General features: G+C 43.7%; 1 non-coding gene across 1 annotated transcript; it reads left to right on the top strand.

Moving 5' to 3' along the window:
- The first annotated feature begins 10,819 nt into the window (after positions 1-10,819).
- On the top strand, positions 10,820-10,909 carry TRNAY-GUA (transfer RNA tyrosine (anticodon GUA)). The gene is given in 2 exon segments: positions 10,820-10,856; positions 10,874-10,909. It is a non-coding gene; the product is annotated as a tRNA-Tyr (tRNA).
- Positions 10,910-11,329: the final 420 nt, after the last annotated feature.

Genomic DNA, 11,329 nt, shown 5'->3' with positions numbered 1-11,329 from the left:
TCTGCTGTGGTTTTATAAGGTGTAATTTTTATCTAGCCTTTCACACTTGTTGTTCATCAGCTTGTTTAATTAATGCTGATTTGCCTACAAAATGAGTCAGTTGATTAATTTCTGCATTTTGAATATAAATTGCATTATACTTGCATACATGAATACTAGTACAGAAGTTGAAAAACTGATACAATTCCTAGAAAACTAAAATCTGATGTTACCCATTTTCCTTTAGTAATGGTTCTTTTAAAAAAGAATTTGAGATAAAAGCTCTTTAAGGAAAAAGCTGCGGTTTTTGATTTCGTGCCTATCTAAATATTTCATTGAACACATAGGACCTTTGAATTTGAGAGATTTCTAAACCATATATGTTTCCTGTATTTGAGACCAAAATTCAAGACCTGAATCTTCTTTTCAAAGTTGTCACAAAGAAGATGTAGAAAAATGCTGACCAAGTTAGCATTTAAGATACCTTGCAATCTGTGATTTGAAACGTTGGTCAAAATGTATTTCAAAGCAAAATTTTAATGCATGCATGTAATATTCAAGTATGAATAGTACAATTTGGAAGAACTAGGCTTTTGAAAATTTGGCAATACTCAAAGATGAACATATTGACAACTGTTTAAATTATCTCTGTGCTTTTCCCACCAGCTACATGTGGTACTTTGTTTCACAAATTGGCTTTAATCAAAACTTCTGAGCTTAGAAACAAGCCATAAGACCCATCTGCAAAACTCTTGTGTTACTTCTTCCGGTATTTACTGAAAGGCTTTAATTCCAAGTGTGCTAGCATTAAAGCATTCTTTAAAATGATGGGTGTAAATACACAGAGTTAATTTTGCTTTTATGTCATATCATGAAGAATTGAAAATTATCCTTCAGAAGATTTATATTTCAAAGGTTTAAATGCTTAATGCTAAGCTAGAAATTTGCTCATCTTTATTAATACAGTGCTTATAATCTGAACCAAAACTAGTACTGAAATATATGAAGCAACAAAGGTAAGTCTGCTTTGGAAGTGTTTTCATTTTACTTCTGCAATTAATTGTACAGTCTTAATATTTATCTAAATTTTTTATTTTGGATTGGAGTTGTTGGGTTGTTATTTGATGTTTGTCTCATTTTTTTCTTATGCATGTCCACAGCAAGTTTGTTGTAACATCACTGTGAAACCCTGGCTTCCTCTCACCATAAAACTCTTCAAAATACAATCTTATCCCTAGATAAGTGAGAGTGGACCTTGGATATTCACCAGCATGTGTAGTGTGTTATGGAAGGTGCTTTTGGTATTACAAAGTCAGTTCAAATACCTTATTCTGACTGCAGAAGTTAATTGTAACCATGTTGCTTTGCTTGATGTAGATGCTTTGATATATGTTGGCTTCTACTGGTTTGTGTAGTTTTGAGTATTTATTACTCAGAAATGGATAAATGTAGATATAGACTTATGGCCAAGCTGACAATGCAGAAACCCTGTTGCTGCAGCTGGTTTGAAATGGATTATTTGGATTTGAATTAATTAAATTGATGTATACTGGGTTATTCTGGACATCTGTTAACAAAGAGGAATTAGGCTTCAGTGCAAGCATGACCTCTGTTACAGTAACTTGCAAGCATTTTAAGAGGTTTCAGAAGAGACTACTATTCTTTGTTCTGGTACATTGATTATGAGATAGCTGCACAGACTTGTATTTGGATTTTATCCACCTCTATTTTTAAGACTACCTAATTGTGTTTTCCGCTGGAAATAATAACGCTAGTGGCTTGTCTTGCTGGTAAATCTAATTTTACTTCTGAAGTGATCCTGTAGGTCTGGACTGGGTCTGTGCTATTTGGAAACTTGTATTCAATGAGTGAAAAATTAAAAAGAAAGATGGCAGATGAAGGAAGCTACCAGAAATTAGCCAACAGTCTGTGGAGTCTGGCTGCATGAAATGCACAGTCACTTCTTACAAACCCCATAAGGCATGCTTCAAGCAACTTCTTTCAGAATAAGAAAACATGATTTTATAGGCTACTTTGTCAAGTCAGTGTATAAGATTTTCTTTAAAGCGATCTTTTAGATTGTCACATTGCTGTGTGTTGGGGAAGATGAATCAGGGAAACCTTATAAATATGATTGCTTAGCAAAAGATTCTGAAAATATGAAACCTATAATCGGGATAGAAATGAAAGCTTACTTTGAGTGGTAGGATACTAATCTTAGTTACTATATAACCTGAAAACAATGGTCTAGCTAGCTGAAGGAGAATCCCTTCTGATTCAGCAGAACCCTTTCTGCTGGCTAAGGGATCCAAAGGTCAATGTAGCAAAACAGAAGTTTAAAGAGTAGTTTTTAGAGTTTAAAATACAACATAGTATGGTAGTATGGTAGTTCTTATAGGCTGTATGTAGATTCTATAGGATTTTGTGTCTTGTGTTGGTTGGTCATTGAAAATTAGAATATTCATCACAAAAGGAGATATAATGTATTGTAACAAGGACCTTGCTCTCTTACCTCTTAGCTCCTCTTACCTCTTCCTCCTCTCCTTCCCGCTGCTCTTAGCTCTCTCTTACCCTTCCTATTCCCCCTACTCTCACTCTCTCCTGCTCCCTTCCCCCTGCCACTTTGCTCTCTCGCTCCCTTCTCACTTAGCCCACACCCTCCTGTTCTTTCTCCCTCTCTCTTTGGGACTTCCCTTCAGCCGAGGCTGGTGGCTGAAAGCAAGGCCTTTTTACCCACGACCCTTGCAATAAAACCACATATTCTAGAAAATACAGGCTGGCAAAATTCCTTGTCCCAGCCGTCCACGGACTCGCCTACAGTGGTGTAAATGGCTACCTCCTCATCCAAAATTCTCCTTTCCCACATGCATTTGTGCCGCCTCTGCAAATCCTCAAGAGGTCTCTTCTGATGCTGGGCTGCCTTTCCTGTTTGTTTTTCATCTGTCTCTTGAACTTCTATTGTATATCGTTTTTACTACGGATGTTTCTGCAAGTTCATTGTCTTCTGTTTATACTGCGCCTCTTAGAGACAGTAAGAGGCAACAAATGATCGAATTTCACACAGATTAGATTGATGTATAGGAAAACCTTATACCAAGCACAGAAACCTTATATGGCACAAAAAGGAACAAAGAGAGATTCCTGGGAGACAGGTGTACTTACCTGCATATTCAAGAGAAGGGAAGAAGACACATCAGGTTTTATCAGTATTTCTAAAAAATTCACCTTGTAGTTTGGTAGGGCAACAATGTTTTTTGTTTCCATTTCCATGGTGGACTTTAGAAGCTGCAGTGGCTCACTCTAAATCTGGGGATTTCCCTGAGATCCACCTTTCTCCCAGAAGCAGAAGCTACCAAATATATACATTTCAACCCCGTGGGAGAAGAAGGGGCGAGACCTTACCACACATTGCCCCACGGTGGTGTAGGTTTTGTGGTAGTGAGAAAAAAGCCAAAACGCACAGAAAAGGGAACAGCCTAACTTGAACTCGTGGGGAATGAAACAACTTTTTTTTTCTAACTATTAATGTGCTCAAATCTGCCCAAGCATTGCTCAGTACATACCAAATCCTACATCTGAACGCTGCACATACAAGAACACTACTTCTTTCTCCACTGTGTCTTTCTTGGAATAAGGCTGTTCCTGGCTTCCTAAGATGGATGCTGGAAATAGCAATTATTTTTGCAGGCAGCAAAGAGGGATGCAGAAGATAAAGGTCAAGAGTACCTGCATTTTTTTGCTTTCAAAATAAGAAAAGTCAAGGCACAGTACAATAGAAAAAAACTAAATGCCACTATTTTTTTCTTTGTTCCCTCTGGTATTCCTAACTTTACTCTGCCACATTCACCAACATTTTGTTTGTTTGTTTGTTTTCTTCCCTACATTTGAGGTCAGCTGAGCTAGCCCTTTCCCTTCCCTTTCCTGGAAACTTTGAATACTCAGGTCTCTGTTAAGCCAGCTGCCCAACAGCAGCCCAACAGCAGCCAATAGATAATATCCCAGTTATCTATTGCCGCTGAGAATTTTTTTTTTTTTAAATTTAACACTTTATTTCTTTCCAACCCTAACCCTGAGGTTCTGCATTGTAGACTCTCTTTAACTTGCATGTTTATACAAGCTCAGAAAATACATTTGCAGTAACTGAAGATCTTTTATGTACACCTGTTCTGCCTGAAGGAGTGGAGCCAGGATGGAGGTATGCAGTCTTCTGCATCTGTAAGCACCCTCTCATCTCTCTTCTCCCCTGCTGGAATTCTGCAGGCATGGGAGCAACTCTGCCTTGGATAAAGAGGCAAACTACTGTTATGCAAGCAACAGGGGCCAGCACCTCTGGGAGTGCTGGTTGTGATACTGGCAGATTTGTCTGTGTGGTTACTACTTTTGTAATTCGTGTTGGGAGTCTTCTTGTTTGGAAGGTTGGAGATCAAAACACTGTTCTTTCTATAAAGTCGTTTTGATTTTTGGGTAGAGAGTCAAGCCAGTGCTTTTCATCTATCATCAGGATACTACTGAATTTAGGTTGAATCTAGGCTTGCCTGAATCTAGCCCAGGCAGTTGCCAGGACACTGTTGCTGCTGTCTGCCTGTCAGGTTGGCTTAGTCTGGCTCTGATAGCTTTAGTCCGTTTCTTTAAGAGTAACCGTTTACTCCTGGAGTTGATAAAAATCTAAGAATTAAGTTCACTTCTCTTGCATTTCTGGTGATGATTTGCTAGGGTGTAATTCTAAAGCCATGGGGTAATGCTGGTGTCTGATTAACAGGTGACTTGCAAATATCCCCTTTGGTCTCCAAAGTTGTAAATATGTTGGTGAAAAACTTTTTAAAAAATATTCTCATACTTTACCAGAACTACTAAATTATTTCTCCATAATTTCCAAAATAAACAAGTGACATTTGAGAAATTAGAGAGGTTGTTAACTGAGATTAATATGATCTAATCTTGCAGTGGTATCATTACTAATTATTGTGAGAGTTGATAAAAGATGATAGGTAATGTCTGGGTTTAAACTTAGGAATGTTTTTCCCTCTTTCATTGATTCGTGGCTGTTCTACTTTCAGCCCATAAAAAGTGATACTTGCCTGCATAGTGCCTCATTTAAATGAATGCTCATGACATTGAAGCCATAGGGGATGTGGTTGCCAAATGAAATTTGTCTCTTCAAAGGAATGCTCTCGATCAGTCTAGCTGCCATCGTACTTGGCACAGCAGATGAGGTGAGGCTTAGAGCTTGGTTTCGCAGTGACAGCACCCATCTGAGCTGTGCAATGACACCATTTCCTTGCACTCTGTGCAAGAGGATCCTGGTGTTAGTCTCTGGCAGGGCTATATCCCTGGAGTTGCTTTATTAGTCTTCTGAGCCTGGAAACTGTGGTTGTGTTTTTCTGTCCAAGGCCTGATTTCAAGGCCACCTCAGAATTCTTTCAATAGCTGTACAGCCTCCTTGATAGGCTGCTTTGGAAACATGCAAGATGTTTTGTGTACATGATTGTAAGGGAGGTTAATACACCAGAAGAAGTTCTGAGCCCATCCAGACACACTAGATTATTTTGGTATTTTTGTGATATGGTCACCTTTAAGCGTTTTGTTTCCACCCTTCCTACTGTAGCATGGATACTGTCAATACAGTAAAGTAAAATTAATGAAATCACAAAGTACATGCAAATCTTCTCTGCCTGAACACAGGCTGATTGAATTAGGCAGTTGGAGCAGTACTTCTTCTCCTCTACAGGAGGCTGTATAAATAGATCGAGTCAAAGTGCCCAGAACTTGCTAACTCTTCTGGGTGAAGGAGCTGATCCTTTAAGACTTAACATTTTAGGAAAATGTTAGAGAAGCATTCAGAGAGAATTCCAGCAAAATCAGATCAGCCATGGATAGAATATTGTCCTTCAGGACCTTTGATACCAAGCAGGTTGAAAAAAGAAAAGAATACAACAAGTCTGACTCTGAAGGCACATAGCAAGTTGAAATTGTTCTGAACTTTAGCTTCCCTGAACTGACTGTGACATGATTGGAGTACAGAGGACAAGCTGGAATCTTCAGTACCAAGACATAGAACAGATGCAGATAATAAGGTGCTGTCATATGAAAAACTATTTTAATTTAAAATACCTCCTGTCATGTGAAAAACTTTTAATTTAAAAGAGTGTCTATTAGGTATCCTTGTGCTTTTCATTGGGAATTTATACAAACATGAGGAGGAAGCTCAACCCCACCAGGATGATGCAAGCAAGCACACCTTGGGTGCTGAATGTGTGGTGCTGTGACATTGAATCGAGACCAAGTCAAGCAGCTGGGCTGAAGACTTGTTGGATGCATGTGGTTTGATTGACATATTTGGTGTGTCAGCCAGTGCTGAGCTCTGAAGATTGCAATCACTTGAACAGCTGGTGATAAAGCACTGAAGACTACTAAAAGGAAAGTACCTGGTAAAAGACCTGTAATGTCACCTACACTGAGCTTTTTCTTTATTTTACAATCACCAAGTATTTTACTTTATAGATCTTAGTTCTGTAAGACTGGCAGCAATTGGTTGGGAAACTGCTGAGAAAATAAACCCTTGTTTTCAACAATTCAAAAACCTGATTTTTGAGTTTACTTTGTAGGAATTTTTCTAGATTCTTCTCTCATACTAAGAAGTCAGTAGCCTGCCTTGTTGATTATTTATGCTGAGAATCATCTTCACAAAGACTCTGGGTTCCTCTATTGTAAGGTTTCCAAATAACCTACAGAGAGAACATTTAGGACAGACTGATTATTCTTAACTTCAAATCAGTGATGCTATGCCCTGTGCCTCCAAACAGGGAATATCCGTGTACTGATTTATTGTCCAGAGAAATGTTAATTTGGCTGCCTGAATTCACAATGAGATTCTGAAGCATAGCAGCAAAGAATTACAAAATTCTGCATGTGACTTCAGAATTTTTCTATCATTTCCTTGTGACAACAGGCAGTGGGATCATGACTGGGTTTTTTTATTCACTAAAGGCTTTATCAGGAAATAGATGGAACTCTCACCAAATTGGTGAGAAGTAGTATACATATGGACTTAATATATGGCCTTATATTAAGTGTGGTACCTCCATATCACTGCAGCTTGGTGACATTTTTTGAAGCATTAGTGTTGCACGGGAAGGGACCTGTTTCCCAGCAGGAACAATCTGCTGTTAGGTAAGGTCATAATGAATGCCTAATAGAAGTTTTTCCCCTGCAGATCAGCAGGAAACTAATCAAGAAGGAATAAATAATAGAACAAATTATAGGATCATCACTCTCTCTTCCGGGGCACTTTGAATAATCTGGGTAAGTGTCCCTGTCTTTGGAAATGTGTTGCCCACTGCTATTAGTACTTGGGCAACCCAAAAAAGATCCAAATGCCAACAGGTGATTCAAGTGTTGTTTAGTTTTGACTTGTCAGGAGACCAAACTAAATAGTTGTAAGGTAATTGTAAAGTGGCAAAAAATGCCACTGGAAGTATGTCCACTGTGACTCAAGGTCTATGAGGTAGGATTTGCCTCCTCCTGACACCTTGAACCTGCAGCAATGTCTTTGCACCTGGTCATGTTCTTTGTGTGTAGAACTTTGTCACAAAGGAGTGTTGGGAAGGGCAAACAAAGGCAGAAAGCAGTTCTTGCACAATGGGACTCAGATATTGCTGGCTGGTGAGTGTCCTATCAGAAGCCTATCAAACTGGGCCTGGTGGCTTGTGGGCCATGACAGCTCAGATGGGATGGGATGGGATGGGATGGGACAGTCCATATCCTGCTACAGAGACAGCGTCTGTTTGTGCCTTCTTTCTTATAAGGTCTCTGAAGAGACTAGTAGACTAGTAGGCTTGGTTTTGTGAAGTTACTAGAAGCTGAAAAGAGGAAGGGGGTTCATCTCCATACTTTTTTTTTTTTTTAAATTGTGTAGGAGCAAAAGACATTCCAAACATTAGACCTTGTCACACAAGACAGTAACAGGATAAAAAGAAAAGAAAGCAAAAAGTGAGGTGTGTATGTGCTTACTTATGTAATCCAAGGAGAATGTTTACTGGATATCATAACAAACTACATCCTTAGGCTATTATTCTTTTTAACAACAGGACCATCAGTACTTATTTTAGCAATTATTTTAGCAATTCGCTTCAGCTAATGGTTTCAGGATCTATTTCCTGCAAATTAGGAACACACGTGTTACTATGGGAATATACTAGAAGGTACCTATTTAGACAATCATATTTTTATTTCAGGCTCCTTTCACTTTGAATTAAATATAAATGAGTGCTAAAAGGTGCCATTTCATACTGCATGAGGCTGATGACACAAATCCTGTCTCAGGGTGAGTTTTATTACTTTTTCATTACAGCTTTTGTAGTTCAAAGACTCCTGTCAGAGCTTTGATGTGGGGAAACCTGCTGCGTTGTCATCTCTGGATACTAAAAGTGCATCACAGGGAATGTAGGTTGGTGCTGAATACCTATTAGCAAAGACTACAAACAAAACACTCAAGGAATTAATTTTCTTCGTGAAAGATGCAATGATACGAGTTCGCCCTTATAACAGTGTGTTTGTGGTGCGGGTGAAGTTGGGTTTTTGGTGAGTTTTTGGTGGGTTTTTGCCCTCCCGCGCCGTGGGAGCTGTGCCGCCACCTGCAGTTCCCGCGTCCCCACGTAGGGGGCGCTGCGAGCCCGGCGTTCGCGCCCGCAGGCACTGGGAACATCCACGGTGCTGTGGGGATGCATTGGGAACATTGACAGTGCTGTGGGGATGCACCGGGAACATCCACGGCGCTGTGGGGATGGACCGGGAACACTGACAGTGCTGTGGGGATGCACTGGGAACATCCACGGTGCTGTGGGGATGGACCGGGAACACTGACAGTGCTGTGGGGATGCACCAGGAACATTGACAGTGCTGTGGGGATGCACCGGGAACATTGATAGTGCTGTGGGGATGCACTGGGAACATTGACAGTGCTTTGGAGATGCACCTGGAACACTGACAGTGCTGTGGGGATGCACCGGGAACATTGATAGTGCTGTGGGGGTGTAGACTCCACACACAGCTTTGTTTTTTCAGGAATCTTCTGTGTGTTTCATCCTGGTGGACACCAGACTGCCCATGAGCCAGCAGTGTGCCCTGGTGCCCAAGAAGGCCAGTGGTACCTAGGGCTGCATTAGGAAGAGCATTGCCAGCAGGTTGAGGGAGATGATCCTGTGCCTCTGCTGCTGAGGCCACATTTGAAGTGCTGTGTGCAGTTCTGGGCTCTTCAGGACAAGAGAGACAAGGAGCTTCTTCAGCAGGTCCAGTGGAAGGCTGCAAAGATGAATAAGGGAGTGGAGCACCTCTCTTCAAATACAATTTAGAGCATAACTGGAGCATCTCATGTAGTGACAGAACAAAGGGGAATCGATTCAAACTAAAAGACAGTAGGTTTAGGTTAGATATTAGGAAAAAATGATCACCCTTTACTAAGGGTGGTAAGGCATATGATCAGGTTGCCTGGAGCGGTTGTGGATGCTCCACCCCTGAGTGTTCCAGGCCAGGTTGGATGGGGCTTTGAGCAACCTGGTCCAGTGGAAGGTATCCCTGCCCACTGCATGGGGGCTGGAACTAGATGATCTTTAAAGTCTCTTCCAACCCCAATTGTTCTATAGTTCCAGCTAAAGACTAGTGTAGAGAAATACCTAGAACACACAGAGGTTCTGCTGGAATGTGGCTTTTACTTCATGATGGTGATATCTTTAGGACACCATTGCCTCTGTGGTTGTGGTGGTAGGCAAGTTTCTTTAAGTAAACCATTGAAAAAATGTATTTGGAAAGAGGACGACGAATAAGACACCATCTGCTATTTTAGTGATTTGTTTTGACCACTGAAATAAAAATCACATTGCAATTAATAAAAAGTGATGGTTTGGCTCTGTGATGGATGTGAGCACTCCAGCGTCAAGTGAACACCATGACTGAGCACTTTTAAATGCTGTCCCTACCCTTCTGGGCTTTTTGGACTTTGCAGCTGCCAACAGCTGTCTGTAAAGGAGGTGGTCCCACCTTCCTCTCCTAGGAGCTCTGTGGAGTCCACGTGTCCATCAGCATAGCCACAAGAGGACGTGATGCCATGTTTCTACCCAGAAAGGACGTTGTTGCCAGGCGGGGTTCAGCTTCTCCCAGGCAACTAGTGACAGGACGAGAGCACATCAAGCTGTGCCAGGGGAAGTTTAGGTTAGACATTAGGAATTTCTAAATGGAACGGGTGACTCAACATTGGAATGGGCTGCCCAGGGAGGTGGTGTAGTCACCACCCGTGGAGGTATTCAAGGAAGGACTGAATTTGGCACTCAGTGCCACGATGCAATTGACGGTGGTGCCGTACGTTGGACTCGATGATCTGAGAGGTCTTTTCCAACTTGATTCTGTTTGGGGGTGGCCTCTTCCCAACAGACCCATGCCGTGGCAGGAGCAGGAGCCCCGTAAGAGCGCTGGCTGGCTGGTGGATGAGACCAGCGCTTCCCGCTCCTCAAGCCCGCGAGCAGCGATAGGGCGCAGATATTTCGGCACGGGAGGGAAGCGGGAAGCGCTGCCCTCGCACGCCGGGATAGCTCGGCCCCGGCGCGGGAGCGTGAGAAGCCGAGAGCGCCGCGCCCCCTGCGCTGACCGAGCCGCCGGCAGCAGGGCCCGGGGTCCAGGAGCCGCCGCTGGGCGTTTGGGCCGCTCGCAGTTCCGTATCTCCATCCCGAGCGTGCCTCTATGTTCCAGCTGCTCCCGGGGAAGGAATTCCAGCTCTAATTACCGCACACGTTGCCAGTGGCACTCGGAAAAAGGATTTATGCCGTGGAGCGGGAACGCCGGCCAGCTCCCTTCGATAGCTCAGCTGGTAGAGCGGAGGACTGTAGAGGCGCGGCCCGCGGGAATCCTTAGGTCGCTGGTTCGATTCCGGCTCGAAGGAGACGCTTGGTTTTGCCGCGCGGGGGCGGCCCCGCCGTTACCTTTTCACTCTTTTGCCGTCGGGAGCCGCCGCCGTTGCCGCGGGCGCGGGGGCGGCTCGCGAGCGCTCGCGGCGGGGCGTTGCGGGGCGGCCCCGCTCCCCCCGGCCCCGGCCCCGTCACTTCGCCCGCCCGCCGGCGCGAGGCCCCGCCCCCTCCCGCCCGGCGCGCGGAGCCGCGTGCGGTCGGCGGCGGCCAATGGGGCGTCAGTCCGCCTGCGCAGATTCAAACGGCGGCTCGCGGGGGGGAGGCTGCGCGCGAGATTCGGGCGGCACCGGCCGAGCGCGCCGCGAGCGCCGGCGGCTGAGCCCGAGCGGCGGTGGCGGCGGCCGGTGCGCGGCGGCGGCCGGGCGGGCACAGGGCAGGGGCGGCGGAGCAGATCG

Source organism: Sylvia atricapilla, chromosome 1, assembly GCF_009819655.1.
Source record: "Sylvia atricapilla isolate bSylAtr1 chromosome 1, bSylAtr1.pri, whole genome shotgun sequence".
NCBI lineage: Eukaryota > Metazoa > Chordata > Aves > Passeriformes > Sylviidae > Sylvia > Sylvia atricapilla.
The sequence above is the reverse complement of the archived record's forward strand: the minus strand, read 5'-3'. Positions and strand labels throughout refer to the sequence as shown.